Below are 27,535 nucleotides of genomic sequence, written 5' to 3' on the forward strand. Positions count from 1 at the left end.
TAACTATTTTTACAAGTTTGGGATTTCTTCAAGTGAAAAACACTGCATTTTCATTTTAACAATCACTAGCTTTGCTTTTTACTGAACAAAATAAATGTGTGCATTTCTGCCTTATGTTTTAAACTTGAAATCATCATTTACTTCTTTTCATTTTCTGCTCCTTCTGGTTTGACCCTAAAATCTGAGTCATTTTTACAAATAATCAGTTTTAACAAAAAGTTGAGCCAATATCACATAACACTGACTTAAGATGATTCTGCTCACTTTGACCCAAGTTTGATTACCTGTGCTAAGTGAGCTACGCACTAGAAAGTGGCCACTGCAGGTGGTGGGATAGGGGAGGAAGAGGGGAAGTAAACTGTGAATTACAGTGACCTGCTTTGTGAATTACTTAATATACAATGAATTCACGATAAGGTAATAGCCGTGTTTTTCATCATCGCACTTTGGAGTATGTCTTCGGTTCTAAGGTTTTTCTTTCTACAACAAGGCCAAAGGCACCAAAGTGAGCAGCCCCTTAGGCAAGGACCCCACTGGGCCTTCTCCGCCCTTCCAACAGGGAAGGCACAGCACAGACAGGAGAAGAACTGACTTCTCTTTCCCACCTTGCCCTTACCACGTGCTACTGTAAACTGCTTTGCCCTCCCAGGAAGGGCAGCCTGTCACACTGCCTGAGTAAATGTCCCCTCCCACACTCAACACCCTGTCACAGGCTACCCAAAGGGGAGAATGAATTTGGAGTGCTATCAACAACTTTCAATTCACTAAATATTTATTGAGCACCTGCTGTGTGCCTGGGTCTGCACTGCACTCTGACAGCACCAGTGTGAATGAGACACTCACTTTTATTACGAGGTGGTTACAACCAGGGAAGTCTGTTTTTCATCACTTTATAATAACTTTCTCCTCCATAATGCTTTGCAAACTGGAGTCTGCCCCAGTGTGTCTGGAACCACAGATCAGACTTGTTGTTACTTCCTAACGTTTCCATTTTTCTTGATTTTATGACACAGATTTTTCTAATTCATGCTTTAAGCATTGGAAATACGCATGGATGCCTCTCACACTCAAAGGATGCATTAGACGGGTGGGTGTCCTTTTTTTCTGAGATAGACTGAGCTACCTCTTAGAACTGAGGAAATAGAGGAATTTAAAATGTTATTTTTAACTTTAAATATTTCTACTACTGCACAATATATCGATTTAAGCTACTTTTAAAAGGAATAAACAAATACAAGACTTCAAAGAAGTCTCTCCTTTGTGGAGGAGTTTCAGACTACCTCCAGAGTCTCTGAACTTGGCCTTTCTGCCATTAGGGGATTCCAGGGGAAACCGAGGAACCCTGGTTTAGGTGATACAGCATTTGTAAATGCCAGAGTGAAAACAGGAAAACGTCTGAAGGATGAGCATGATGCTGAGCTTTCCAGTCAGGCTCTGGACCTGAAAACAATGAGACACACACGCTTTTCAATGAACTCATTCATTTTCACTTTATAAACAACTCCCCACCCCCCGGCCCCGCCCAAGGAAAGCTGGTCTATCCTTTCCTGCCACATTGTTGTGTTTTTCATCCTTGCCCTTGCCTCAGTTCTTTGTGACCAGCACAGACTTTGGACCCTGCCTCGTCTCACTGTCCTGCCTGGCCACCTGTCCAGCCCTGTTCTCAGTGGTAATGACCAGCAGTCCATGCCTTTCTTGCCAAGTGGAGCCGACGTTCTGTGGACCATCGTTTTATGGGGCCACACTGCTGTCCCCATGGCTGTCCCTACAGGACACTCATCAACAGCTGTGGGAGGCTTCCCATCCTGGCCCATTTAAAAGGAAGGCCTGGAAAGACTTCCTGGAGCATCAGTTCAGAGCTCCCACAACCAGCCAAACGATACGCGGTTATTCAAAATCTCCAATTCATTTTCCTCTGCTCCTACCCTTGAGAGAAAACTAATTTGCAGAAAAATAGCCCCTGCCAGCTAACTTCTCCTCCTAAATGTATGATGACCCCAAACTCTTGTTTCTGTGGGTACTTACTCTCATAGTAAATGCACAAGAGTACTGAAAAGCAGTCTTTAAAAATCTCCCCCTTGATACGGGGATATATGTATATGTATAGCTGATTCACTTTGTTATACAGCAGGAAGTAAAGCAATTACACTCCAATAAAGATGTTAAAAAAAAAAAACCCTCCCCCTTGCCGCCACCCCTCCCCCACCCAGTCCGAGAAATGCTTTCTTTTCCTTTTATTCTTTGCTTCTCTTTTTAACGTGTGTGCTGAAATTGGCACTTTCTGTTTTCAGTTCATTCCCTTCTTAGTCTCAATGCAGGCAGCAATGGAGAGACGTGCCCAATTTTTCCAGTCCCTGCACTTGGCGAACCCGTGGGTGACGGATTTAATGTAACAGGCTCTACCTTACGTATCGCTGTTTAAGTGGCTGTGCCGGCTGGTGACGCATAGTGTCATCCAACGCCCCCCATGCAAGCCGGGCAACACGGCTGCCTCCTCTGTTGTCTGAGTAAATAACAGGGCTAATGGCATTTGGGGCAAATGAGAATCCTATAGACCACATGGGCTTCTGGGTCTCTTTTTCACTTTTCTTTGTCGAGAAGCCTCCTCTCTCTCTCCTCTCTGGAGCTTCACCAGTGTGGCCTGCCTTGGTTATCTGGGGGAGGAGGGAAGGTCTCCTGAAGTTCAGGATTTTGTAACTAAGATTGAACGCCAGGGAGAATGGATGCCAAGGTCAGGTTAAGAATAAAGAAAATTGATTTGGAGGTCAGGGTCACCACGTGAAAAGCCCTGAATGCTGCCAAAATATTTTCATTATCGCTGTTTTTGTTATGGAAAAGACCAGGCCCTGCATAAGGATGCTAAGAGGTGGAAGCCCAGGCTGGAGAAAGGGAGTCTGAGAGAAAAAAGGGGGGGCATTAGAACTCTAGGATTTACTGGCTTTGCATCCTTGAGTTCTGTGCCTGGAGTGTGCCTCCCTTGTATAAGTATGTGGCTGGACAAACATTGATAATGAGGCTTTTTCCCACAGAACCGGACAACTCTGAACTCTGTCTCTCTCTCCTGGTGCAGAGAAGCTGGATACAAATTCCTCCAGTTCTATTTGCAGGAGGAAGCTATTTCATGCACCACTGTGATTCTACTTTTCGCCCATGTCTACAACATAGCTGCAACACAGGGCTGTATATTTTAGCAAAATCCTGTTATTATTGGAGCTCTGACCCGATTTTGTTTCTATATTCTGAAGGAGAAAAGACTTCAGTGGCATGAAATTAGCAACACATTCTGCTAGTGTGTTAATTGTGTGAGAGTTTTTGGCAGGAGAATCTCCTAGCACAACACGGAATTTATTTTTTATTTAAATTTGGTAGTGATTTCATATTTGTTTAAAGAAGAGGCACCATGGCGGCTTAAACCACTTGGGACTTACTGTATGTTCAGGAAAAGAGAAAAAAAAAATCTGCCTCATGCAGTGGTGCAGAAGGAATTATGTAATTGTTTTTTACTTAGCAGGGAAGCTGCTATCATTGATTTCTAATTTGTTATGAGAAATTGGCATGCCCAGGCAGTGGTCTGGGACGTCCTTGGGCCCCAGTGCAGTATCCAAATGCAGTGGTATCTGGTCAGTAGCAGATTAGCTGCTTTGATAAAAACAAACACACATGAAAAACAAAGTCAAAAATCTCCCAGGCTAAAAAAAAGAAAAAAAAAAATCTCCCAGGCCAGAGTAGCTGTTTTTCTCCAATAGATACCCTTTCTGAATCCCCCCAAGACCCATGGGGACATTGTAGGAAATGGCTATCCTCATAAACATGTGATTGGTGGGGGGGGAGCAATGCCCAGAAAGAGGAAGGAGAGACAGACAAGCCAAGAGATGTGTCCCATCAAAGAAGACAGACCCACGCCCTGATCTCAGGGGCAGGAGGCAGCTCTGAAAAAGGAAAAAGATAAAATAACATTTACTGAACACTTATCAATACAATCTAGCAGCTGCTGCACTGGCTGGCATATGCCATCTCACTTTCCTGGCCATCCACTAGATAGGTGATCCTCTGCTCACCCTGAAATCAGCAGCACTCTGCTCCCTTTCCCCCTTTATTCCCGGCCTCTTGCCCATCTCCTTTCCCTGCACTTCTCTCCTTGCCCACTGCCCACCACCAGGTTCTCTGAGAGGCTCTGAGCTGCCCTGGCTGGCTGTCAGCTCTTCACTGTGTGGCTCAGGCCAGCAGTCCAAAGCAGGACAAACAAGGGCTCTTTTCCCTGGTACCATTGCTTCTGCGACATGTATTTCTCCACAATGATAAGCAATGAATTTGACTCAGGGTGTATAGCAGAAAGACACAGAACAGAACTCCAGTCCCAGCTCTCCCTCTTGGTGCCCTTAGGAAGGTGATTTACTCCCTAGGCCTGGGTTTCTGCATCCATGAGAGATGGCCACACTTTGGGCCAGGATTACACAAAGTGATGGATGTAGAGCACTGAGCCCCAGGGCTGGCTCACGTCCCCATTAGGTCCCTTTGCTTCGTGACCCCATTGTCATTACCATGACATCTATTGAACCCACATTAGGGGCCAGGCACCATGCCAAACTAGGCATGAACAGAGATGTCCCTGGAGGTACCACGGAGTTTGTATGAAACCTCATTTAATCCTCACATAATCTGGAACGGACAATGTGATAATCCTCCTTATACAAATAGGAAACCTGAGACTTAGATGAGGAAACCACACTGGGAAGAAGAGAGCCAGGATTTCACCTTGATTTGTCTGATTCCAAAAACGTCTCCTTTAATTCAGTGGTTCTCAACCCTGGCTCTTTGGGGAGCTTCTAAAACACTGATACCAAGACCCCTACTCCAAGTCAACGGAATGGGGTGGAAGTGAGGTTGAACATCTGTTGCCTTTAAAAGTTACAGGAAGTATCTAATCTGATACTCAGTAAGTGATGAAATCACTGTCTTAATTATGCTCCCCTGCCTAGCCCACCTACCACTGCCCATGCCCACAAACTAGGGCTTCTTAACACAGGAGTTTCAAATACTAACTGTTCAAAAACAATAGACTAGTATTCACCACTTAAGAAAGACTTACTTTGGACCGGGCACTTTATGTTATCTTTGATTCTTCAGGCAACCATGTAGAAATGAAATGTAGTCAGTTTTCCTGGTTTAAAGAACTGTTATAAATAACTTACTGCCTGGTACAAATAAGCTCTCAGTAAATAGCATTACTCAGTTAACACCATCATCTTTATCATCACTTGAAGCCCCAGAGCAGCCTCCAGACCAGTCGACTCTGTCTCCTAATCATCTAGGGAATCTGTTCCCTTCTCACCGTCCCACCTCCACTCCTGAATAACCATCTCACCTGGACAGCTGTGACAAGCTTCTAACAACTCCCATGTCCAACCTCATCCTCCTCCCATCCCTTTTCTACAAAATAGCCAGGGTGATCTTTTTAAAACACAAATATTTAACCTTCCTTGAAAATAGGGATAACTAGCAGGCACTGTGTGAGGTTTTGTAAGGTTGAACCCTTCATAAAGGCACCCAGTGGAGGGGCAGATGAGTGCTAAATCTCCTCCCTGCTCTGCTTGCCAAGACTGCTAGACTGGGAGACTGCACTGGCCCTGAGGACAGGATGCTTTTTTGTGACTCATGGGCCTGGAGTGAGTAAGTGAGTGAGTGAGTGAGTGAGTGAGTGAGTGTGTGTGTGTGCGCGCGCGCAGGGAGGTGGGGGGCTTGGTTTAGGGAAAGGGATATGTGCTTTTCTAATCCACTCAGAAGTTTTGTAGTAACAGCAACTGCCCTGAAATTGAACCTACCTCACTGAGTTATTATGCTAGATAAATGGAGAAATTTAAATAAAACGGAGGCTCCCTAGGGGAGTTGAGCTTGAACCCAGACTAGCAGTCTCTAAAGCACCTATCCTAACCCCTGCTGTTTTCCCTGGGATTCAGAGAAGTGATTCTCTCAGGGGGATTCTACAGATAGAACATTCTATGGGCAAGCCAACTGGTAGAAGCTTAACAGAAGTGGGAGTTGCAGTTTCTCCCTTCAGGGCCAAAAGCAGGCCAACAAAAGCCAACCAGCTTATTCCCCTTGCCCATCTAGTTAAGTCCCCAATTCCTCTGACCTTCAAAAAAATGCAAAACTTTTGACAATGTAGGTAACGAGGGAAATGGTTATGCTGGGTACCTGACCTGACCTCTGTTTGAAGTGGATTCATTCCAGGCTACCTACTTGACAGGTGGGGTAGAGAAAAAGAACATGTGCTTTTAATGTGATAGTCTATCACTCTTCTTCCTGATCAGCTCACTGCCTTTGCCGACCCTCAGCTTGAATGCTTGGCACAGCATTCTAGAAGGAGATCCCTCAGAAATAATCTACGCCAGTGGTTGGCATCCCCAAACCCCTTTAAGGATGGGGGTCTTCACATGACCTATCATTATTTCTAAACTTACATGTGTGTTAAGGTGGCACAGATTCACTAAAACATCTTATTTCTTTGCCTTTGACTAGAACTTTAATAACTAAATGTGTTAAAACTTTGGACATCTCCTGCTAGGTTCTGGATAGCAGCTATGTCTTTAATTGGTAAAAATGCAAATAAAATCACTGTGACACCAAATCACACTCAGAGTCCAGGGCAGAGTTTTGATTTCCAGACCAGGGTTTAGTTCCATCATACCATCCCGTCATTTTCTTGACATTCAGGTCAATGACAAATCTTGTTTCAAATAAACACATCTTGTGATAAACAGCTTCAAATCACACAGCTTGAATTTCAGTACAATAATTTTTTCCCCAAATTTCACTGTAAAGAAAACTTAAGCTACTATAAATTTAAAACCAGATCACTTGCCACCAACAGAAATATTATAAACACCAAGCATTGTGATGGAATTCCAGCTCACTATGGTTGCCTACCAGGGCTCTGAAACTGAGGCCTATTTGCTCTCTGTTACGGAAAGGAAGCAGGAACTGGGGAGGGGAAAGGAAGCAGGAACTGGGGCGGGGGGTGGGGGGGTCATGAATTAGGTAGTGTTAGAGAGGTGTTAAAGGAAAACTGACTCCAAACTGTGGCTTTCTCTAGACTTATTCAGAATATGGAAAGGCAGTTAAAAAAAAAAGAAATAACTTTCTCACAAAAATTATCTCGTGTTCCTGCTGCCTTCAACCCATGGGAGAAATACAACATTACAGAGGTTGTGAAGGAAGTCAGAAATGGAGGCTCCGCCCCATCCACTGTCCCCGCCTCTCCAGTCTGACCAAGGAGCCACCCCATTTTCCTCTTGGATGAACCATCTCTACTTCTCCTTCTTCTCCATGGTTTATTGATCTTTTATCCCCGTTGCTCCCTGATTCCAGGCCCTGCCTCTACATTACTGGTTCTCGAGTCATAGCGTTCCCTGTTGGATGGTGAGGGGAGGCTTTGAATCTCAGAGATCCAGGAGGAGAGTTGACAGCGGTGGTGGTGATGGGTAAAGCCCACTGTTCTTAACCAGGTCTGCTATTCCTGCTCAATTATCCAGGCTTGTTTAGTCCTTTAGCTCTTCCTAGTTTGCACTGTGCGGTGGGAATGCAGCTAAGCCTAAATGTTAATCCTGACGCCCTGACAAAGCCCTTTGTCCCTTCCTCCCTTCACCCTCCTTCCTGTCTCCCTGCTCCTCCATAACAAGCAGGGTGTTCCAGTCTTGCCCTTGATAGCCTTTACTCTGTCCTGCCTTCCCAAGGCATTCATAAATTGCAGTACTATTTTGGCATTCAATACGTAGGCTAGAGAGGTTATTTAATTGCCCAACATTTTTATCCTGTTCACCATGCTACGTTGGTGAATTCTGGAAATTTAATCATCCAAAGCCAAACAGAATGTGGCTTTGGATACCAGCTTCCTTGTTACCTGAATCTTCTCAATTAGTTCCTCCCGGTCCATGTCCCTTGTGTTTGTTTACGCTGCAAAGCCCTGATTATCTAAAATTCCTTTATCCAGAAACTCTGTTACCTGAAGTGAGGTTGTGTTACTGGGTATGTTTTATTTACTTTGAAATCTGTCTAGCTCACCTGAACCCCCGCTTGCCCAATTTAATTCAACGCTTGCCTAGATTCTTCAGATCATCAGGGCCTCGGGGATCCCTACTCCATTTTCTTATTGTTTAACTTCTGCGGCAGAACTCCAATTTGTCTTACTTTCTATGGTGGAAACACATGCCATGTTATGTGAATCCTACAGTTTTCCCACTATCTTTATTCCTGCCTACTTTTAAAAACCCACGTTAAAAAAATAAAGAAGTGGACTTTTTAAGCTCCTTTGGTACGCTGAAGCAACACTGCCCAAGGGAAATGATGCTGCCTTGCATTTAGGGACCTGTTTCTTGGCTTGGTTCTATAGTTGACTGTGTAACTTAAAACAAACCCCCTAAGGCCTCACATATTTTCATTTCTCAATCAGCCCATTGGGGATAATGGTGTCCAGGCTTCCTTGTTATCTGATGTTCTGTAGATAATAGAGAGTATAGCTGTGGAGAAATTTAGAGGGGGAATATCTTTTTTATAATTAATCTAGAGAGAGAGTTATTCAGAATTAATTAATAATTAATCCAGAGAGAGAGTCCTTAATAATTATTTTTGTAAGAGCTCACATTTGGCAAAGATTAAGAAAACATCGGACTGAGGTTTTCTGTGGACAATACAGAAATGCTGATTCCCATAAAATGAGCACCCTCACTGTTCAGGAACACTTCCCATGATAGAAAGAAATATCACTACTTCTTTTAGAAGTTTTCATTATTGAACATTTAGTTAGATATTTCTCTCTTGAATAAGGCAAAAAATATCCCATTGGGGAATATTACTCAGCCATAAAAAAGAACAAAATAATGCCATTTGCAGCAACATGGATGGACCTAGAGCTCGTCATACTGAGTGAAGACAGACAGACAGAGAAAGGCAAATATCATATGATAACACCCATAAGTGGAATCTAAAAAAAAATGATACAAATGAACATATTTACAAAACAGAAACAGAGTCACAGATGTAGAAAACAATCTTATGGTTACCAGGGGGGAAAGGGAGGGGAAGGGATAAATAGGAGATTGGGATTGATATATGCACAACACTATCTATAAAATAGATAACTAATAAGGACCTACTGTATAATACAGGGAACTCTACTCAATACTCTGTAATGACCTATATGGGAACAGAATCTAAAAAGAGAGTGGATATATGTATATGTATGACTGATTCACTTTGCTGTACAGCAGAAACTAACACAACATTGTAAATCAACTATACTCCAATAGAAAATTTAAAAAAAATAACCCACTGAGAAATTTTCACCTGCCTGTCCTTCTGCAATTTAATATACCAACCATTTACCAAGCACCTACTATATGCAAAATCCTGTGTCAATCATCTAGGATTACAGAGATAAATTCAGCTTGGTTACTACACTCAAGATCTTTGCAAATGCTCTACAAATGAAGGGTCAAATGCAGTGTTGGATATTTTAAAGACAGAGATACTCTGCTACTGGCTAAGATGGAGTTATAGAGACCAGACTTACCCTCCTGCTTGGAATAACCAAAATAATGAACAAAATCCGTGCAACAACAACTTTTAAGACACTGGATATCAGGCAACAAAAGAAAGTGATTCCCGAGAGATGGGAAACAATTATCCCTATAAAATAAGCTCTACAAAAGCTTACTGCCTGGAGAGAGTTTTCAGGCCGCCGTGCAGGGAAAGGGAATCCAGGCATAGGAGTCCAGTGGACTCCCTGAGAGAAGTAGACTTGCTGGAGACCAAGACAACCAGAGTTTGCAAGACAGACTATTCAAGAGGAGAGAGGTGCACAGAGTAAGAACACGAGACATCCGCAGAGCATCCTCCTTGAATATTCCACAGGGTACTGATCAAGGAATGCATGTGAGGAAGCTGCCCACTGAGGAAGATACCATCCCCCCAAAATTAAAGGGAACAGGACCACAAATAGTGCCTGTTTCCACCAGCCAGACTGAAAAGCCTTATAATTCATGGGGGCACTGGGTAGAATACACAGAAGGCTCTTTTCTCAGTAATGAAAAATAATTCACCCTAGACTAAACACAGTTCTGGTTCCACCTAACAAATCTTAAAAACAAGACCCAAAAGGAGCAAACTGTTTACAAGTAATTTAACTGCATCCCAGAACAAAGCTCAAGAATATTTATAGGAATACACAAGTAGCCAGTACCTAACAAAGGAAAATTCACAATGTATGGCAGCCAGTAAAAAATGACCAGTTATACGAGGAGGCAGGAAAATATGACCAATGATGAGGAGAAATAACAACCAGTCAAAACCAATCCAGAACTGACACAGATGTTAGAATTAACAGACCAGGACATTCAAACAAGTATTAAAACTGTATTACAAGGGCTCAACTAGTGAAGTACGAACATGGAAGATATTTAAAAGACCCAAATTGAACTCTAGTGATGGAAACTACAATTTCTGAGATAAAAATTACACTGAATGGATTTAACCCCAAATTAGATACTGCAGAGAAAAAAACCTTTAGGGAATTTCAAGAAACAGAAGTAGACACTATGGCCAGTTAAACATACAGAGGAAAAAAAAATTAAAAATTGGAGACTCAATGATCTTTGGAACAACTTAAAGCAGTCCAATATTCATGTAATTGAGGTCTACAAAGAAAGTAAATAGGATAATAAAAAAACCAAAAAAACAAAAAACTGAAGCCCAAGTATGGGAAACATAAAGAAAACTAAAATAAGGAACATCGTAAACAAATTGTTCAAACTAATGATAAAGAGAAAAGCTAAAAAGCAGTCAGAGGAAAAAGACACATTGTGTACAGAGGAAGGCCAACAAAAAAAGGATGACAGCAGTTTCTCATCAAAAACAATGCAACTGAGATGAGAGTGAGCAATATCTTTAAAGATGAAAACCTGTCAACCTAGAATTCTATACCTAGTGAAAATACCTTTCAGAAATGAAAACAAAATAAAGACTTTTAAGACATACAAAAGGGAAAGAATTTGTCACTGGCAGATTCATGTTACCATAAATGCTAAAGGAAGTTCTTCAGGCAGAAGGAAAAATGATACCAGATGGAAATCTAGATCGCCACAAAGGAATGAAGAACGCTGGAAATGGTTCTAACACAGGTAAGTATATAAGATTTTTAAAACTTGGTTAAATCTCTCTAAAAGATAATTGACAATTTAAACAACAAAAATAAAGTAAGGTTATAATATATATAAAGGAAATGTATGACAAAAATAGCACCAAGCCTTGAGGGGAGAAATGGATGTGTTTCATTATTAGGTTCCTAAGCTCTGTGTGAAGTACGGTGTAACAGAACAGGGGGTTTTAGCGAAGAAGACAATAAAAGAGGTCAAAGGGAATCATAAAAAGTACTCAGCCTAGGGACTTCCCTGGTGGTGCAGTGGTTAAGAATCCGCCTGCCAATGAAGGGGACATGGGTTCAATCCCTGGTCTGGGTAGATCCCTCATGCTGCAGAGCAACTAAGCCCATGCACCACAAGTACTGAGCCTGTGCTCTAGAGCCCATGAGCCACAGCTACTGAGCCCACGTGCCACAACTACCGGAGCCCATGAGCTCTAGGGCCCACGTGCTGCAACTACTGAGCCCGCGTGCCACAACTACTAAAGCCCGCGCGCCTAGAGCCTGTGCTCCACAAGAGAAGCCACCGCAATGAGAAGCCCACGCGCGACAACGAAAACCTAACGCGGCCAAAAATAAATTAATTAATTAATTAAAAAAAAATTCAGCCTAAAAGAAGGCAAAAATAGAGGAAATAGGGAACAAGTAACTGATGGGAAAAAAACAGATTTTATCATCCACTCTGGACACAAAGAAAAAACTACATTGTCCTTTCCAAAGTAAACAGCCTCCCCTTACGTGGAAATGCTGCCAAGGCCTCATCTGAGGCAGGTACTTCACGAGATGTTTGTCCTCCTCAGGATCTGACCTTGCCCTCCTGTCATTATCAATAACTGGAGTCAGGTCTCAGCACGGCCTGATTCAGGAAGTACAATGCCTGCTCCTTGTATACCAAAAGACTTGCAAGATGGCAAATAGGTGCTTGCAGAAACCAGCAAAACACACATGGAAGTGCATCTTGAGAGGGTTGGACAAGGGAGACCTGCATATAAAGATGGATGGGAAGAATTTATTGATATGGGAGCATTCTTCCTTGACTTAGGATTTAACATCCTGGCAAAAACACCAGGATCTAGTCATAACACATTGCTGGCCTGACTCTTTGAAGCTTGGTTACAATAGATCCAGTAATAGATCACAGTAAATAAGGTATAGTTGTTAGAATGACCTTGGTAGACTATCCAGGAAGGGTCAAGGGGGGATAGAAATGTTAAAATGGATTTATTAGCGAGATCAGAGAATTCTCCACTTGTCTATATTCCCCAGGAGGTCCTAGAAGACATTCCATTGACTAAAGCAATAAGAAACACACTGATGAAGAAAACACTGGCATCTTTTGAGGAACTCCAATGCTAACTGTTTCCTATAAACTGGGGTTGATAGGAGGAGATGCTGCCATGGGTCTAGGCTCCTCAGCATCGATCAGGATGATAGGTTTCTGGAGTGTCAGAGGCCAGGTGGCAATTCTTAAGTAAAAGTAGAAGGATCTGTGATTACCACATGGGCAACAAGACTGGAAGATGCTTTGGCCCGCAGGCATTTATGGCAGTGGCTAAAAGGCCAGAGTGTTCCCAGTGATGAGACAAATGAACAGCCAACTAGAGTGGTGTTTAACCTGTACAAGTGGATTTGAAAAATTGAGAGTTAGCACAAACACACCTCAAAGTAGATCAAAGAGGTTCATAGACCCATCTTGTAGTTACCTCCCCATTCCCCAAGTGCACAATTTGGATTGATATTCAAAGTAGCCAGCAGAATCCTCACCTTGGTCCCTGACCTATGCAGTAAGAGCCATTAGGGTAGGAAGGGACAAGTGGGCCCTATCCATCTATCTGAAAACTATCCAGCCCCAGCTCCACCAGCCAAGGGAGTAAACCCAAGTCAACACTGCATCCTAAAGAGAACTGGTGTCACCATCAAAGACAAAGAATACGGGGATGATGCTATCATATCCCTGTATAATTCATCTATATGGCCCTTGAAAAAGTTAACTGACAGATCATGGTGGATGATAGTGGACTACCACAAAACTAACAGAGTGGTAACCCCAATCATCTCAGTTGCTGAGTTAGATATCTCTACTAAAACAGATCAACACAGCCTCTGGCACTCCATATGTTGCTATTGATCTGGTGAGTATGCACTCTTCAACCCCTTGTCAATAAACAGGATCAAAAGCAGGTATCATTTAAGTGGGAAGGACATCAGTACACAATCACAGTCTTGCTTAAGGCTATATGAAGTCTCTTGTGCAATGTCACAAAATAGACTGCAGGGATCTTAATTGCCTTTGCTATTCCATAGGCATGCTAGAACGCTGTATTGATGACATTATGCAAATTTAACCTGGTAAACAGAAACAGCAAGTTGTGTGTCAGAAATGAAACTCCATGAAGATTCCACAACCTGCCCCATCAGTGATATTTTTAGGAGTCCAATGGTCTGGGGATGCTCTTTGAGGTAAAGCACAAGATGTCAGATCTTGTATCTTCTTCCAGTTTTCTACTGCTACATAAAAAACCACCCCAAAACTCAGAGATATAAAACCACCACGTTATTGTGCTCACAGATTCTGTGGGTCAGGAATTTGAGCAGGACACACCAAGAAATTCTCGTCTCTACTTCTTGATTTCTGCCAGCTTTTCTAAATTGGGGCTCCATGATAGAATTAAGCCCCAATGCCCAAAGGCATCCATTTGTATGTAATGAACTAATTTCTCTCCTGTGTATCTAGAATGGTGCCACACTTGGGAGAACTGAGAAAACAGTCACTCAGACCATTTTCTCTCTTCTGTGGCTCAGACGAGGAAACTCAGCTGGAAGAGCAGGCTGAAGCCTTAGGTAGGGAAACTCAAATGGCAAGAAGTGACTCAAACTGGACTGGAATCTTATAGAGTCACCTTCACCTATTTCTGGTGCATGGGCTGGGTGACTTGAAGGCTAGGCTCACTGAGGACTGCCAACTGGAACACCAACAGATGGCCTCATTATTTAGCTTGGACTTCTTCATAATGTGGCAGCTTCAGAGTAATTAAGAGTAAGTGTCTCAATACAAGGGAGAAGTTACATGGCCTGTTATGACTCAGCCTCAGAAGTCAAGGAGATAAGAAAGTGAGGAGAAAGCCATGTAGAGAGACCAACTGTACTGGGCACATAACACCCAGATCTCTGTGTCACACACAGGCACATCAGAGCACCTCCCCTGCAAGGGCAGCACTAAACCACTGGGTGGACAGGACATCCTGAGGATGCCATCCAGCCTCTCTCCCTAGCTACTCCAGGACTTGCATGACAGAGGAGACATGGGGCAGGGACAGAGGGTCAGCATGCCCCAACAGCATGAGTGCCATCTCGCCAAGACCAGTCTAGCAACTGCTGTATTGAATGTCTTCCTGTCACAGAGAGACTGACATGGGAACCTCTATCTGCACAGGCATCCCTGAAGGAGACCAGCCAGTCACTTGCTGGCAGGTTTCTTTCCACCAGACATCCTTCTAAATCCTCTAAACAGTGACTCAGTAACAGAAAGAGATATGGGTTTGCCTTCCTTGACGCAGTGCCTCTGCCAGTACCACCATGGACTTAACCATCCCTACATATGTGCACACCTGGATGTCTGAGGAGTTAACACCCCAGGGACAATCCTTGACTGACTGATGCCGGGGGCCAGGAAATGATTTTTCTCTTTCATTCCTTGAGAGGATGGTCCTCAAAGGTCCAAGCAGGATGGAGCCCCATCTGCCCACACCTGGGAACAGCTTGATAAAGCACCTTATACTGGCTTTCCTTCCATCTTGTTTGAGATCTCTTAATCTCCTGTTCCTGGTGCCTGTGTTTCCCACATAAAACACATTCCTCACCCTCCTTCCTCAAGTTCTGCTTTCTAAGAGAATCCAGGCTAAGACGGTCTCTGAGACCTATTCATAAAACATGCTTTTTCTGTGAAGTGAGAGGTCCATGTATTGTAATTCAAGCAGTCTCCACTCACATGAGCACCAGGGTGTTTTTTGGTTTGTTAGCTTACTTGCTTGCTTATTTTTAGGTTAAAAAAAAAGGAGTTTGGAGAACACACACAAAAAAATCAGGTTCCTGCTTAGCTACTGTAGATTCTGTTCACGAATGTGATGCCCATCACACTGGTCTTCAGGTAGGCTGTGCAGGTGGTGCCCTGCACAGGGGCGTGGCTGAGGAGTGGGTGGGGCTTCATTCACAAAAGCAGAGTCCTGGCACAAGTTGCATCTGCTAAGAGGAAAGGGTGCCTGTTCCTAATTCCAAAAAGGGTCTGTCAACTCACTAAGCCATGTGTCTGAGAAGTCCTTCCACACAAGGAGGGCACATTTTCTAATCACCAGAAAATCATCCTGTGGACCAGCAAAAAGCAGCACCCACCCTACTCCCACCTCTGCTACTCAGCTCTTGATGACCCCACATCTGGCTCAGAGCTAAGCACATTTTCTTAATTCATTAAAAAAACTCAGAACACAGTTCAGCACATAGTTTAAAGTTCTCAGGTCCAGAACTCCTGAGAAAAAATATTTTTGTAGTTGGAATGAAATTTAGAAATCATCTAAGGCTAGGCCAACCCCTCCATTTCACAGATGAGGAAACTGAGTCCAGAACTACTTCTACATCGCCTCCTTCTCTCACCAGGCTGGATGCCAGGCTCCAGCCAGGGCGCTGCCAGGCAGCATCAGTGACCTAGCTCAGTCTCAAGTAAAGAACTGCTGTCATTGACTAAGTAACCCCTTTCCTGAAAGCAATGTTATGAAGGTAAGTGAGAAAATGAAGCACCAATCAACACTGTGCAAACTTAAATATACACTTTTCTCTTGTGCATGATGTTTTTTGGAGGAATTGCTGTTTTTTATGAATACTAGGTAATCTCCTTTGACTTCGGCTCTAGGCATCTGTAAAATTGAGGACGTGTTATTGTATTCATATTATTTCAATGTACCTTGAACAACAGGCTAAAAAAAGAAGAAGAAGAGAAGAAAAAGAGATTTGCTGAATGGCCATTTGATGGTTGTGTTTTTAACAAGCCATGGACATTACACTGGGGCCTTTTAACTCACTGGTGACACAGCTTTGAGCATGTTCTGTTGTAGGTTGTAATTGATCATACTTCACTGTAAAATGGAAGATAAGGCTGACAAAAGAACTGTGGTTATAAAGCCACTAAGAGGAAGCTAAGAGAGGGATGCAGGTAAGCTAGTTTCCAAGACATGAAATAGAGAGCAGGAGAGATTGTGCTGTGGCCCAGGCTTAAAGAATTCATGAATTCCAGTGTGAGCTCTGTCAGTTACCTCAACATTTTGTGCTGGCTTTTCCTCATTACCTCGGCCAGGTGACTGCCCCTGACCTGTCTCAGGTTAATAGATAAACTAATGATGGCAATGTGCCTGACATCCTCCATGTTCTCCTTTGGCCCAGAGCAGGCAGCTGAGCTGGAGCACACATTTGCCACGGCTCTCCACGTTGCAGGTATTGGAAACTGAGGACTCACCTGGCTGACCTGAGCCCCCAAATTCCCACAATTCTGCTCTCCATACTGTGTGATCTCAAGAAATATGAGACCGAGAAGCAGGTATTCACCTGCCACGATCTGCCAGCTGCCTACTGCTGCAGGGTTACACACTTGGAGGAAGTGACCCTGGAGGAAGTGAGAGTTGAAGGATGGACAGGATTTCTGCAGATCCTCACCTGCACAATGAGGAGAATCTTCCATAATGTGAGGGACTTGTTTTGCATCTTAGTCAAGAAGACAGTGGATCAACTGCAAATCCGAGAAGGTGATCTCACCTCCTTTTGTTCAAAGTAGGAGGGAGGGAAAGATTGGGCCCTTTTGTATAATACTGAACCCTACTTCCTGGTTAGAGTCCCAACTCTGTTGCTTATCAGCTCTGTGACTTGAGGCAGCTACCTTAACATCTCTGTGCCTCAGTTTCCTTATGTGGGAATTGGGGAAAACAACCAGTAACAGTTATTGGCTGCTTACTAAGCACCAAACCCAGTTCAGAACGCTTTACTCATATTTATTCATTTACTCCTCATAATGACCCCATGAGGTAGACACTGTTATTGTCCCAATTTTACAGGTGGGAAAACCGAGTCACACAGCTGGGAAGTGGGAGAGGCAGCATTCAAACCCCAGTGGACTGGCCCCATTATATCCATGCTCTTAGCCACTCAGCAGAGTGGTAAACAGTGTTACCTCCTTCACAGGGTTGTTGAGACACTTAACGAGTTGGTCACGTGAAGTGCTTAGAGCATGCAGTGCCAGCCACCTGCTGAGTGCTCAGGAGATGTGAGCTGTCACTGTTACTCTTGTTCTGCTCTCATCGGGGGTTGGTGAAGAGGACACTAAAGTGGAAGAGGGCATGGGAGCAGAGATGGGCCAGCAGGAAACAGCAAGGTTGGGATGACTTGGGTCTTCCTTTCCCTGGAAGTCCCCCGTTCCCCCAGGCAGCAGGGATGATACTACTGGGATCCAAGAACACACAATTTTATCTCTGTACAACATGCCACAAAGAATTTCTGTGCTCACATGGGCCAGGTGATCTGTGATCCTGTCTCCATGCTTTTGAGGCTCTGAGCACAGGCAGAAAAATCAAATCACTCACCTCACATTGCTTCAACAGGCACTTCCTTTCTGTTTCAGTTTCCTAAGACCCCTTTTCTCCAGGGGTCTGCCACCTGGGGCTCTGCCCTCTGCGTTTGCTGCACATCCGCATCATCAGACCCATTTCCTGCCCTCTCTGCCCTCTCCTGTGCCCCAGGAGGCTAACCTCTATGGACTGTTTAGCCAGACTCCCTTGCCAGCGGGCTTCCGTTTGGGCTTGGTCAATGAGAGGCACCAGTGGAAAAGAAAAAGGAAGGAGAAGGATCAGAATAGTTCTTCCCTGCTTCACCAGTGTCTGACAAGGGCTATGACCTTCACTGCTACAGCTTCCATCAAGGGTCCCCTCCTCCACAGTCCCCACCCTGGGCTCTGGTAACTATTTTCTCCTCTTGTCCCTTTACCCTAAGGGTGCTCATGGCTTCCCACTGTTCCTAGCGTCTGGATGCCTTGTCACCCTTACTTGCTTCCCTTACCCATGTCACACCACTGTGGCTTAATTCACGCTCTGCACTTCCACCAACTGGTTGAACCCAGGTCCCTGCCAGGACCTTGGCTGATATACCTATGTGCATGGGGACCATTTTACCCATGAAGCCCAGAGGTTGAGCTGTACCTATTCCATTAATTATTATGATATAAGTTAATCTGGTTGTAAATGCTGATTAGTACCTTGTTAATGTTGATTAACATTAAAATTGGAAGTGACAGATGAGCATGAGAAAGAAAACAAGTATTACCCATATTCTCAGCACCAAAGATAAGCACTATTTTACCACGAACAATTTTTCTTATCACAAAGGGATCATCTTGCATTGTTTATTGGCTTAAATATATTCTGAATAATTTTCTTCCTCAGTAAGTATACTTCAACACTAATGAATTTGCTTCTAATACCTCGAAGTCAAAATTCCTAATGGCTGCATAGTATTCCACCTATGCCATTTCCATAGTTTAATCAGTCCTGTACTAACAAACATTCAGGTCAGTTCCAATTTTCCTTGTTATAAACACTGCTGCAATAAACATCTTTGTACAATACAAAATATCACTTGAAAATACAACACAATAAACTCAGGCTTCCTAAAGGCAAAGCCGCCCCTATGCTGCAGCAGCATGGCCACTCCCTCTCAAGAGACAATAATATCTGCCCTCCGTGCCTCCCACTGACGTTGTGAGGTTCAACTGAGAAAATGTATATGCAAGTTCTTTATAAACTGTAAAGTGTATGGAGTGGTTGTAATAGTACAATCTTCTTCTTTCACAACAACCCTGCAAGGGAAGCATGGCGGATGTACCCTCAAGGTACACTGTACTGACAAGTCTGGCAGACATAAAGAACTGAAGGCTTTCTTTTAGGCTTTTATGTGTTTATTTCTCTTTAGCACAACACAACAAAGCATTGTGTGTAAGGAAAGCAGCCTTCCTGTACTAGAGTAAACTACCAGCTGGCAGTATATTCCATCAGCACATTAACTCACTGTATCCCTTCCAGAGCACCATTACCGTTTCCAACAATTGAAGGAATCTGAGTCGTCTGAAAGGTCCCCAGGGCCCTGAAGCCCCTCACTGCCGATACTGGTAAGTCCAACTCCTACAGCTGATTAGTCATAATGACTACTTTCTGGTCTTTTCCTGATAGTCTCTTCTAAAAAGCACTTTGGATAACTCTGCTTGATTTTTAAAACTGAGCAATAGGTTAGTTTCTATGGGAATATTTATGTCAAATACAGAAACTACACTGACATCTCACATGAAGACCACCCCACTGCTCAGAAGAAGGCACTCCGTTTTGGACACATTCTTGACTTACCTTCTGCATGTTCTCTGCTCTTGCTACGGCAATTACTATTAAAATGTCAAACACAGTTTCCTGGAGCAAGAGTCTTACATAGTTTTTCATTCTTAATGAAAGGTGTCGAACAAGCTTTTAAAGTCTGACTTGAGTCATGCTTAATGTTATTTGTTAACCAGCGTGAAAAGAAAAGGTTTCTATACATTAAAGTGGTTATGTTCTACCAAGGTGAATGATGTTCCAGGGCATGTTATTCTACATGATTGCTTGTTTTCTACTGTGGTTTGATTTTTTTCAACAAAAATTCAATAAAGGGGACATAACCCTACTTTATAATGTCAAAAGGGGTTTTGTCTTAAATCCTCATGAATTAAAAAAATGCACAAAGCCTTCTCTCTCACTCTTTTCTCAACTACTTGGTCATTTTTATCTCTTCCGAGAGGGACAGAAAGGAGGTGCAGGGAACAGTGTTTATGTGCCAGATGTGACTAGCCTCAACAGTATGAGAGGCCCACAGCTTGTTTTCTGTGTGAGTTGAGGAAGCACCTGCCACCTAGTCAGACAACCTGATCCAGGGGTCTTGGCAAGGAAAGGTCTGCATGCCTCGCACAGAGATACTGAAATTGCTTTTGTTTCCTTCCTGCCTAATTTTATCTCTGTAGATATTCCACTGTTTCCATGGGTTTATTCATTTCCATCACTACTACTGACCCCATTTTTTTTATACTTGTGTATTCAACCAAAGAAAATGAATAAGAAAAACAATTATGATAGTGAAAAAAAAAAAGATTCAAAATTGCCATATGGGGCTTCCCTGGTGGCGCAGTGGTTGGGAATCCGCCTGCCAGTGCAGGGGACATGGGTTCGAGCCCTGGTCCAGGAGGCTCCCACATGCCGCAGAGCAGCTGGGCCCATGTGCACCAACTACTGAGCCTGTGCTCTGGAGCCTGCAAGCCACAACTACTGAGCCCATGAGCCACAACTACGGAAGCCCACGCACCTAGAGTCCGTGCTCTGCAACAAGAGAAGCCAAGGCAATGAGAAGCCTGTGCACTGCAATGAAGACACAGCACAGCCAAAAATAAAAACAAATAAATACATTTATAAAAAAGAAAAGAAAAGGAAACACTGGGTCCATCCCCCACCCCCTTCCCTCACTTTAAAAAAAAAACAAAACTGCCATATGTGAGATCCACGGGCGTCCCTGATTAATTTTCATTTTCATTCTTTAGCTCTGAGCTTGGTCTGATTCAGTAAATGTGTGAATAAGTATGGTCATGGACTTGATTTCCTCTCAGCTTTAGAAAAATGAACTAGCCCAAGTCTCTTTCTTACCAGAATAGTCTCCTGAAAGGCAAGAACTGTGATTCCATGTGCAAGTGGTCCCAATGCCACAGTGGCAGACCTTGGTCACAGAGCAATCCCAAAGTGGGAATTCCTATAGATTTTAGAGAGCAGCCAGCTAACACTGAAAGCATCACGTTGTAGACAACACTGGCCATTCCTTTGTTTGTATCTCCCTTGTCTTTTGTTGGATCCATAGACTCCTACCCATTTTGGGTGCTCAAAATACTGACTCTGAAAAAAATAATCAATTAGCAAATACCAAAGGGTTAGAACACTCAGGAGTCTAATTAAAAAAAAAAAAAAAGCATCAGCATGATAATTGTACCAAAAGTACTTGTGGAAATCTAAAAGTGGGGAGATCACTGTATGCTGGGAACAACTGGGAGAGACCCCATGCAGGAGCAGAGCTGAGCTGAGCTTTGGATATGCAGGATGATTGGATGGGACTGAGCGAGATAGGCAGGAAGAGGAAAGACGTGGCATCTGTGGGGTACAGGTTGACAGAGGTGAGAAGGTAAGTTTGAACGGGTGTGTTAAGGAAATGGTGAGTCTGACTAGAAAGAGCTTTCATGAAGAGGTAATGGCACCTGGGGGTGGCATGTCATTAGGAACCAGTTAGTTCACTGGAAGCCTTCGAGATTTGGACTTGATCCTACAGGCAATAGGAAGTCACTGAACATTTTTAGGCAGAAGAGTGGCAGGGGAAAATACCTTTAAAGACGATTAATGTGGCACTGATAACCAAAATGAATGTCAGGAGACTCCTGTGCAGTCCAGCTGTGAGGCCACAAGGTAGGAGAAGATGGTGGCCTTGGCAGTGGAGAGGGTAGAAATGAATGACCAACACTGGCAAAGAAGACTTGACAGAACTCTGGGAGCTGCCCAGCATCCTCTCAGGAAATACCTCATGGATAAAGTTTTTTTTTCTCTTTCTGTAAAAATCCCCCTATTCTATTCCTTTATTTTTCCCTTCACAGTCGGATCAATGATGCTGTGCTAAGATGTCAGAGGCAGACGATGACTTAAAATAGGAGCAAGAGAACACACAATTGACCAGCGACAAGAAATATTAAGCAGCGAGCACACTATAAGAAATAACTTCTCATAAAATTCCTTCAACATTCTGGTAAAATACAGTTTTCAATAGTAAAAAACCAAAAGAATTGGATAGGGTTTGGGGGAGTTACACAAGAAGCCATTTACTCCAAATTTTTCTTCAAGTTGTGGCATTTGGGTTGTGGCTGACTCCTATGACACTAAGAGAAAGCAAGTTAGCCTGGATTAAATATAATTTTTCCACTTTCCAAATTACCTCAATTGCTCATGGTCATTGCCCTTCACACATCTGGACTCCAGGAATGAGTCATTTAAAGAGGCACCCCGATACAGAAGTTTCTGTTCTCTTCCGTTGCGCTAATGTGTATTCTGTACTTGGACCGCCTGTTAAACAAATCAGGGAGGAAAACAGGAGTATCTAAAGCAGCCATGCAAAGTTCCACAGGCACAGTGTCTGAAGGAAACTGAGCCCGGCCAAAATGACCTCAGGCATCTGCCAAGGAGAAGAACCTTGCTTCTAAGAATGTTCTGCGGCCTTCCACATCTCCTTCCATGACAAGCATCAGTGGTGTGACAATTAGGCGTGGTGGGTGGGCATTTCTGTGGGCTGGCAGCCTATTTTAACTTCCAACTGTGGGAGTGAGCTTTAACTCTGTGCTAAAATTAGGGGAATCCAGCAACTCCTGTGGTTATTTCAATCAGTTCCCACTTATTGGGTAGTAGCAGCACAGTTAAGTAATAACATGGTAACCTTGCCAAGACATAAATGAAATGCTGAGCGTTGCCCAGTTGGATCTGCAATCGCTTCAATGATCTAAGTGGAGAACCAAAGCAACAAAATTGCTGGCACCTCTGGGGGTGGGGGGAGCTGGGGACATGGCTAGAATCCCCAGAGCAACTCTTCTGATGCTTGGGGAAAATTTAAGGGAGAGGAACCGATTGGCCTGGCAGTCCACATCTCCCTGAAGAAATGCCAGGAGTCTCAATGGTCAGGAAGCCTCGGTTTGATCTCCGCTCTTGAAGACCACACACTGGCTCTGCCAGGGCAACTCACTGCCAGAGCCAGGGCATCCAACCGGACCTTGGCCCTGGTGCTTGGGTTCACACCATAGTAACGAATGCAACAATGATCTAGATAAGCAGCTTCTTATGGCTGTACTACGCACAACATGGTCTAGGCTGTCTCTACGCTGAGAGGAGAATTTCCTCCAGCTGAAAGAGAAAGAGGCCATGATGCCAACTTCCAGTTCAGGCCAGGTGGCCATGGTAAGGAGAAGATGAAAAGGAGGAGGAGGGCAGAACCAGAAGTCTTCAAGAAAGGTTCTATCAAGGATGCTTAGAGCACCAAGGGGCTGATCACCCCTAAACCATCCTCACTGCGTTGGGGTTAGAGTTGGCGGGGAGGGTGAGGAGGGAGGCCTGAGGTGGTGAAGGTCGCTGATAACCACAGAGTGACCCAGACAAAGTGACCCTAAGTTTCTGGATTATGCAGGGCTTTTCATTTCACCTCCCCTACCCTGTGCTGGCCATTTCCTTCTGGATGGTTAGGCTGATCTGAGTTCGAGTCCAGCCCACCCTCAAAGGGCAGGAGTTACACAGGGGCAGGAGGGGCATGAGGCAGGACCACCGGCAGCCATTGCAGAAGTCCGCCTACCACACACACCATTACCATTTAGCCCATCTGAGAACCAGAATGAGCCACAGGAAAGGAGGAAAAGGAAATCAGCCTATCGGGTTGATGTCCTACTGTGGCTGTCAACTCCAGCTGCACTCCGGAATTATCCGGGGAGCTTCTTAAAAATACTGATCCCTGGTCCTACCTCCAGATAGTGGAAGTCAATGAGTCACAGGCAGGGCTTAGGCTTCAGAATTTTTAAATCTCTCCATATGATTCCAACGAGCAACAGGAATGGCAAACACTGCTTTAGACTTTCCAGCAAAGGTTAGGTAAGGGAGAAGATTGAAGCTTGGACTAACAGAAAGCGTGAGCATAAGCTCTGGGAGTTTCCAGGTGGAGTGGCCCATTAAATGTGACCAGACCAGTGTCCCTCGTCCCCTACCTGAGGGTCGACTCACCTCCACACCACCCGGACAAGGAATGTGCCTGGGCCTCTGGACCACTTCTCCCTGCCAAACACACATGAGGCCAGGCCACTCAGAATGGGACACAGCTGGCTGCTCGAAGTTCACCTTATGTCGAGCTGATTTCAATGATCTCTTCTATTCTTAGTAGAAGGCACAAAGAAAATTCCACACAATGTTAAAAAAAAAAAAAAAAAAAGGCTGAGCACCAGCTGTATTTATAGGATTGGTCCTGTTAGACTTTCAATGAAGAAGCCTGCTCAGGTCAGAGTGGCGGGTCTCAGCGGTTCTGAAGCTCATCTGTCCTTTCTTGGCTCCTAGAAATCCACCTGTCCCACGTCCCATGCCCTGTACACCATGGCATCTTTCATATTCTAACAGTACCAAGGGGTTACAAGCTTAATGTGTTACTTTGCCTTTTGTTTTAACAATTGCCTTCACTGCCTTATCCTGAAATTGGGGCTGTACTGAAAAGTTAGCAGCTTTTGTTTCATTAATTAATGTTTTCATTCAACAGATCTTTATTAAGTCTATTCCATGCCAGGCAGTGCTGGGTTCCAGGAGAATGGTGGGACAAAGGCAGCCACTGTTCCCCCTTCATGGGAGCCTTCCCTAAGTAATCATATAAACACATGTCAAATCACAACTGTGATCCTCCTGGGGCCACACCTGGTGTGAAGGTTGGGGAAGGGAGGCTTGAGCTAAGATGGGAGAGTGAGGAAGAGTTAACTGGGGAAGGCTAGGGAGCTGGGAGAATGGTCCAGGCAAAGGTGTTGGGGAGGGAACACGCATAGGAGGAATTGAGAGAAGAGCTGTGTGTGACTGAGGCCCAGAACAAGGGGGAGGGGGGAGGGGGAGGGGGAGGGGAGAGGGGAGGGGGAGGGGGAGGGGAGGGGGAGGGGAGAGGGGAGGGGAGGGGAGGGGGGGGGGAGGGGAGGGGAGGGGGAGGGGGAGGGGAGGGGGAGGAGGAGGGGGAGGGGAGGTGAGGAGGGGGAGGGGAGGTGGGGAGGGGGAGGGGAGGTGGGGAGGGGGAGGGGGGAGGCCATATGAAAATGTGTTATCATTAACCTAAGAAAAATAGAAGGCCATCAAAATGTGTTTACCCGTCCAGGGTAAATGTAAAGATGTCAGAAAGAGCCTCCAAATTTGGTACCCTCGTACCCCTAATTCATACCATTACTTTGTACTTGGGTTTTAAAACCTGGAAAACTCCTCTTTGAAACTGTAAAACCCTTTTAAAATATCCAAAGGCCTCTATCATTGATTCATTCTACAACTACTCCCAGGCACCCCCTATGTGCCGGGCAGCTGCCCATATAGAGCTTACACCTATGGGAGACAGATCACGAACAACAGATGAGTTGCCTGGGTCCCCCCGGCACTCCTGAGCCTCCCAGTGCTTCTCTGTCCCCAGTCGTCCTCAAACTGGCACTGGCGTGAGCCAAGCGAGATAACAGCGAACAAAACAAAGTTCCTACTCTTACCAGGCTGCCAGCCTAGTGACAAGAGGCAGGTAACATATAACAAGTAAATATGTATATACAAAACCCAGGCACTTGCAAATGCTATGAAAAATAAATCAGGTAAGGGGGCTACCAAATGATGAAGGGCTTGCTATTTTAGATTCAAGAGTCAAAGAAGGTTTCTGATTCTGATTACGTGACCTTTGTGCAGGGAGCATGCTGGGAAGCTACTTAGAGGAATAGCATTCCACAGAGATGGTAAAACACGTGCAAAGACCCTGAGGTAGAAGCATGTTTTGCGTGTTCCAGAAACATAGGGCGGTGAGGGTAGCTGCAGAGGGGTGAGCAGACGTGGGGCAGCACGACGAGACTGTTCCTGGGGAGCAGAGGATTGTGATATCAGAGACAGAGGCAGGAGCCAGACCACACAGCATCTTGCGGGTCACAGTAAGCAGTTTGGATTCTGTGTTGCAGTGGGAAGTCAGCACGTGCAATATGCTGACTTTTTTTTTTTTTTTTACAAGGTGGCTACATGTTGAGAGAAAATAAATCAGGTTAAGGGGATAGAGAGAGACAGGAAGACCAGGGAGACTGTTTAAAACAAGCGGTCAGAGAAGTTCTCTCTGAGGAAGTGACTTTAGGGCTGAATCTTAAACTATCTGAAGCAGCAATCATGCAGATACCTGGGAGAAGCTAGTTCCAGGCAGAGAAAACAACACTGAAGTGGGAATAAGCTTGACATATTCTAGAAAGAGCAAAGAGGTCAGAATGGCTGGTCTACATTATGGGAGGAAGAATGGGAGGAGACTAGGCCGGCGAAGCAGGCAAAAGCCAGTTCAAAAGGCCCTTGGAGGCCAGAGTAGTCCTTTTATTCTAAATCACTGGAAAGACTTTGGAGGCTTTTAAGTAGAGAAATGACATATTTGTTTTAGTAGGATTACTGATTGCTGTAATGAGAATAGACAATAGCAGGGAGGAAGTGGAAGCAGGGAGACGGGACAGGAGGCAGCTGCCTAGGATGGTGATGGTCTGCACTGCAATGGCAGCAGTGATTAGGTTCCAGATCTATGATGAAAGAAATGGCAGTCCTCGCAGGTGAACTGGATACAGAGGTGGAAAAAAAGTGGAAATCAAGGATGGATTTTGCTTTTGTTGTTTGTTGGTTGTTGAGGGAATCCGATCAAAACCCAGGGGATTTTCATGGTTGCTCTTGACCAAGAAGAGTGCGGTGCAAAGCCACAGCCTCAGGCAGGGACAGGCCTGGCGAAAAGCTACAGCCCGGCCATGGGGGAGACTTGGAGGGAAGAGAATAATGCCATGAGACTGGGGCCAGGGCAGCAAGGAGAGAAAGGGGAGGCCTGGGCCCCCCTAGGAGAGTGGCTGTGGAGAGAACCTGTGGGGGAAGACTTTAGTTTTGTTCCTACATTGTTTTTTAATCATTATAGAGTAAAATTCAGGTACGGGAGATGGGGCGGGTGGATATGTGCAGGTCTATGAATTTCAGAACTTGTATAGCTACACATAACCACTACCACAATCCGGATACAGAACAATTCCATTGCCCAGAAAACTCCCTGGTGATATCCCTTAGCTCGGTTCTCCATTACTATAGCTTTGCTCTTTTGAAACTGTTACATAAACTAAATCATATAGTATATAACCTTTTGAGGCTTGATTCTTCCACTCAGCATGCCTTTCAGATGCCTTTCAGAGTCATTAAAATTGTTGCCTTTTATTGCTGGATAAGTATGCCATTGTATGGCTGCATCACAGTTTGTTTATCCATTTACCTATTGAAGGGCATTTGGATTATTCCCAGATATGGACAATTATAAAAAGAGCTGTTCCAGACATTCCTGTATAGGTTTTTGTGAGAACGTAAGTTTTCATTTCTCTAGGGTAAATACCCAGGTGTGGGACTGCTGGGTTGTATAGTAAGGGTGTGTTTAACTTTATAAGAAGCTACCAAACTGTTCTCCAGA

The 27,535-nt window shown here is 44.4% G+C and overlaps 1 long non-coding RNA gene across 2 annotated transcripts in view; it reads right to left on the reverse strand.

The window, feature by feature from the left end:
* LOC125963990 (uncharacterized) overlaps positions 1–27,535 on the reverse strand; it is an 88,060-nt gene that overhangs the window by 49,737 nt on the left and 10,788 nt on the right. Inside the window, exon 1 of one of the 2 annotated variants that reach the window (XR_007476439.1) lies at positions 1,281–1,353. The exons of the other annotated variant lie outside the window; for it this stretch is intronic. This is a non-coding gene — a long non-coding RNA (uncharacterized LOC125963990). Of the gene's footprint in view, positions 1–1,280; positions 1,354–27,535 lie in introns of those variants that run through there. 2 annotated transcript variants of the gene reach the window in all.

Source organism: Orcinus orca, chromosome 3, assembly GCF_937001465.1.
Source record: "Orcinus orca chromosome 3, mOrcOrc1.1, whole genome shotgun sequence".
NCBI classification, from domain to species: Eukaryota; Metazoa; Chordata; class Mammalia; order Artiodactyla; family Delphinidae; genus Orcinus; species Orcinus orca.